Genomic DNA, 5220 nt, shown 5'->3' with positions numbered 1-5220 from the left:
ACAGGAGCCTCCTAGTTTGGAGGCCTGACGGACAGGCCTCCTCCCTGATGAAGAGACCCATGTGGGTATCACCATTAGTAAGATGCGCTGACATCATGTAACCTTGGGTGTGAGGTGCTTAGAAGGCCTTATTCTTGCATAAAATGCATAACCTTAATATATATCACAAGAAAATATCCAAAATGAACCTGAAACACAGTCTAAAAATAACTGACCATTCTTTTCAAAAGTGTCAAGATCATGAAAAATCAAAGGCATTCTATTGTCACTGCTGTGGGGAGAAATGACAACTAAGTCAATGTGGAATCCTGTAAATCCAAGTAAAGTGTACAATTTGGTTAATAGTGTTAATAGTATTGTACTAATATTAATTTTTAAGGTTTCATTAGCATAACTTTATAGTGTATGTTAGATTTCCATTGCTATAACAAAATACCTGAAATTGTTAACTTATAGAGAGCAAAGGTTTATTTAGACTCACAATTTTAGAGGTCTACAACCAGGTAGCCCCATTACTTTCGGACCTTGACAAGTACCAGATGGCAATGGCAGGGAGAAAATGGAAGCAAATTGTTCATTTCATGGCCCAGAGGCAAAAACTTAGCTCCCCAAATTCAATTCATAGGTACAACCCCAGTCCTATGGTCTTCCCAGTAGGTCCTCCCCTTTGAAATGCTCCACGGTCTCCAAGCAGCAGCAGCACCCTGAAGGACATCCAAGATCCACATTGTCGTACTGTGTCAATGTAAGGCAGGAGAAAAGCGGGGAGTGTAGATTTGTTTGTTTTTCTTTTTAAAGAGTATGCTGAGGCTTGGGGAGACGGTTCAGTGGGTAAAGCGCTTGCTGCACAGGCATGAGGACTTGAGTTCAGATCCCCAGACCCTCATGAAAACTGGATGTGGCTGTAGCTCATCTGTAACCACCAATGGTGGAGGGTAGAGATGGGAAGATCCCCGGGTCGCTGACCAGCCAGTCTGTCGAAAATAGCAAGCTCCAGGTTCAGGTAAAGGATTATAGATAAGGCAAAGTGAGCGAGGAAGATACCCAGCGTCAACCTCTGGCCTTCACACATGCCCAGGTAGGCCAGTGTGCTGGTGTATACACATATGCAGGCACCCCCCCACACACACACGTTACATCCATAGCTGTTATATAATGAACAGCACAAGGAATCAAAGAAATATGCTTCTAGGAGTCAACAGTACCCAGTTGTGCAAGGATTCTGACCCGTTAGTGCTGATGAAGGGGAAGCTCTGACGCAGTCTTCATTGTTTCACTCTCGCCTTAGTAACATAAGCAAAAATGCTAGCCAGGGTCAAAACTGTAGGCTGGCTATGGGTAGAAGTCAGAAAAAGAAAAACCAATCCATCAACTCTCTGACTTACATTGTGTTCCTACATGGGTTATTCATCTTTTGTCTCTGTATAACTTATGATAAACATGTACTTTTATTTCTGAGAGTTAAGTCTTACTTACCTGCAGGTCACTGAAGAGCTGTCAGAGTCACTCACCTTTCTTCCTCTGAGACTTTTTTCAAGACGTCATTAAATATATCCATTCAGTCTTGTATCTAGTCTAAATGCACCATTTATTATAAATACTTTTGTCAAAGTAAAGTGAGCTTTGGTAAAGCAGATCATTGCTTCCTAGTTGCCATGTTTTCTAGTATCTGATTCTATATTCCTGCTTGGTGTATGGCCTATATTAGCATTTGTTTATGTACTGCATGTCTGTGGTATCAGTACAATTTATGTAAACATAAAATGTTGTTTTGATTTTGTCTGGGGACTTTTTGTTGTCTGGGATTGTGTCTGGGATTTTGTTGACAGCACTTAGTCTTTCTTCAGATTGAGGACAGTGGGTAAAATGCACTCCCACACCACTTCTGTGGCTCCTCTTGAACACCCACTGTTGTCACAGCCCTCTTCACCTACACTGACTCTCAGAGCCTATGTTCCATCTAGGTGGAAGTGTTGATATACAGCCTGATTTATACCAATAAAAATTTTGTTTTATATCTTTATTGCATAATTTGTTGAGTTTGAAGATCTCCTTCATGTATAAACAGCCATCTACATTGACCCGAACTCTTGAGGACAGAACTTGTATCTCGATCTGTGGTTGCTTTTAGAAGCACTTACCCCACTCTCCTCCATTTCCTTGGCTGGGTTCCTCCAGCTGTCCTCAAGCTCTTCTGCTGCTCTGCCGGGACTTGCAAAGGCCCTTAAACTGGTTTTCTATGTATGGCCATTCGTCCACTCCTGGAGCAACTTCGCCTTCTTTCTGTTCAGATAAATCCTATTCCTTTTACCAGGCACAATGCCAAATCTTCCTCTTTCCTTCAGGAAGTTGTCCACGGAAGTTTCTGCAATCTTCCATGTTCCCTTTTGGAGGTACCATTCACCTGGAGATTATATGATACATAAGAATGTTGATTTTGTGTGTGTGTGTGTGTGTGTGTGTGTGTATGTTTTATGTCTCCAACATGACTTCAATTCCTAACAATGAGAATATTTCCTGTGCTTCTATAAATCTCACATTAGAGCCTTAGTATGGGATCAACCAAAATGTGTCAACTACTTTTTAAAAGCAAATGAACAGACACAACAACTAAAGTTCTAGACTTTATTACTTTCCTTAACATTAGTCTTTAACCTTTAAGTAAATCATTTGTCTCTAGGAATATTTTACTTCTGAGTGTTTCAGATAGAAAGAGTGGTATCATTGAAACCTATATTTGCATAAGGCCTGTCATCCCTGGCTTTCAGTATTGCAAACAACAAACAACTCAGCAGTGACAGTGGTAGAAGAGAGCTCAGCCATAGATTGTCCTAAAGCCATTCAGCTTCACTTGGAAAATCCCTGTCAGCTGTGTCTGGCTCTCAGCAGAATCTTTATAAATGATGTTAAGAGCCATGTAACCCTCTGTGGGTTATTCGGTCACACTGAAATATGTTCGTTTTCCTCAAATATTTCAGAAATTATTTTATCCTATAGACAATCACCTGCTCTATATCTGCCAAGTGCTTGGGCTATGGACTTTTGAATTCTGTTGATCCAACCTAAGTGCAGCCCAACGGCAAAGAGAAGGAATTGCACTGCAGGTGAATACAGCCCAGCCCCGGCTTTTGCTATGCTTTAAGAAGTGTGGCATTCTTTCTAGAGAAGAACAGATTCATGGTAGGCAACTGCTCTGTTTAAGGGCCTTTGCAATTGCTCATATATGTTTACAAGGATTGATCGCTTAAGGTAGTTTAATTCACAAAAACGTTACCTTAAAAAATAAAACACGGGAGCTGGAGAGATAGCTCAGCAGTTAAGAGCACTGACTGCTCTTATAGAGGATGCAGATTCAATTCCCAGCACCCACATGGTGGCTAACAACCATCTGTAACTCCAGTTCCAGGGGATTTGACACCTTTTTCTGACCTTACACACATGCAAGCAATACACTCATACACATAAAATCAAAATAACAAATACTTTAAAAAGTAAAAATAAAACACAGCTACAAACAGGCTCTGTGTCACACCAGGATGAGATGTTTCAAATGGCATCAATTATTTTTCCTGAGGCCACCAGCTCAGAGCCTAAGCCACAGGCTGGTATTTTTATAGGAGGCTAATGCATACAGATTATGGCTGCCTCTGCTCTAAGTTATGACTGACTACCTGACGTCTGCGCCTCACCAAATGGGAAACTCGGAAACAATCACCTTCAGACATTTCTACCTGGTTGAACATACCTGCTAATTCCATCATCCTCCTAAACTCCAGCAGCCAGTGTCCTGCACCAGGAGATATCTGTAGGTCTTGGACTTTCCTACTCTTTCCTAGGCTAAAAATAATCTCCCCGGCCTCAACTCGAACGCCTTTCTGACACTGCTGTCTAGGCTGAGGTCATGTTCCCCTGTCACTGCACACTCCCCTCTGCTGCATTTCCCCTGTGTGCTCCTTAGTGTAGATCCTTTATCTCCATCAACTGTAAGAAGATGAACAGGAGTAAATGGTCGTGCACGAGAACCAGAATGGCGGCCCCTGGCCTGGAAGAGAGAGAACCTGATGTGCAGCTTTAGGATAACAGGCTGTTGTACTCAGTGAGGCAACTCTGCCAGCTCCTTCCACCTCAGAGGAGACAAGTCCATGGAGGTGGGAGTGCACCCGGAACTTACCCGGTCTCTGGTGCTGTCTGCCTGCAGGGACACGTCCACACAGCCAGACGACTGCAGGTGGGAGTTCACGCCAAAGGCTCCATGCTGGTTATGTTCTGAACCACATGCTTAACCAGCCCTGCCACAAGAGCAGCTGTTGCCCATCCCATATCACCACTTCAGAAAGGAGGGATTTTCTTCTTCCAGCTCCGATGGTATGGGATTTAGTCAGAGGCCTTCAAAGCTTAGTCACAGCAGTCTGCATGACTGGACAGTGAGTTTTATTGGAAAAGGGTGTAGATGGGCTGCTGGGAGTTCCTTGCTTGAGGTATAATTTGAAATGCATACTTTTTAAACCCTTCTGACTCTCTTACTCTAGAGCCCCATCAAATCTGTATAAATATCATTGTCCTCTTCCCCTTTCTCCAGACCGCAGTCACTAGATTGAGTTGTTCCTTCTAGGTCATTCTCCTTGAAGAGGTTATCAGTGTTGCTATCCTAACCCTGAAATGGGGATTACAATTCCCAGCCTTCCAAAATGGATGAATAATTGCTTTGTCATGAGAAAAATCAATATCTGCCACCACAGGAAGTGGGGTAGGGAGCAGGTGGACAGAGGCCCACACCCCAGCTGAGCAGCAGTACCAGTCATGTGATCCCTGCTTGTTTGATGAGTTGAGCAAAGGAACAAGAAGCTTGTGCTGGTACTCTCAGTGAGAACACTGGGTCCCGGGATAGTGCCTTGGCTCCATGCAGTACTGAGTGACCTCAGGAGAGAGTGAAGTTCCCACTGTAAGGTCAAGAGGAGCAGCAGGATGCTCATCTGGGGAGAAGAAAAACCCATCTAGTCCCCCCGAAAGGGATCTGCATCTTCTGAAGTTGTCCAAAGTCTGGGGAGCTGGGGAAAAAGGGAAAACTATTTTAAGCCTGTCTGGGTTTTTTTCTGGTTTTTTTTTTTTTTTTTTTTTTTTTTTTTTTTTTTTTTTTTTTTTTTTTTTTTTTTAAAAAAAAAAAAAAAAAAAAAAAAAAAAAGAGGACGATAAATCTTTCACTGTGATATATCAAAATAA

General features: G+C 42.6%; 1 long non-coding RNA gene across 1 annotated transcript; it reads right to left on the bottom strand.

Annotated features, from left to right (window-relative positions):
• Positions 1 to 531: 531 nt before the first annotated feature.
• LOC115069767 lies at positions 532 to 4306 on the bottom strand. The gene is made up of 3 exons (XR_003848998.1): positions 4172 to 4306; positions 2142 to 2404; positions 532 to 1332 (listed from the first exon to the last, which is right to left on the bottom strand). It is a non-coding gene; the product is annotated as an uncharacterized LOC115069767 (long non-coding RNA).
• Positions 4307 to 5220: the final 914 nt, after the last annotated feature.

The sequence above is a fragment of the Nannospalax galili genome, unplaced genomic scaffold (assembly GCF_000622305.1).
Source record: "Nannospalax galili isolate Female #2095 unplaced genomic scaffold, S.galili_v1.0 scaffold253, whole genome shotgun sequence".
Classification (NCBI taxonomy): domain Eukaryota; kingdom Metazoa; phylum Chordata; class Mammalia; order Rodentia; family Spalacidae; genus Nannospalax; species Nannospalax galili.
The sequence above is the reverse complement of the archived record's forward strand: the minus strand, read 5'-3'. Positions and strand labels throughout refer to the sequence as shown.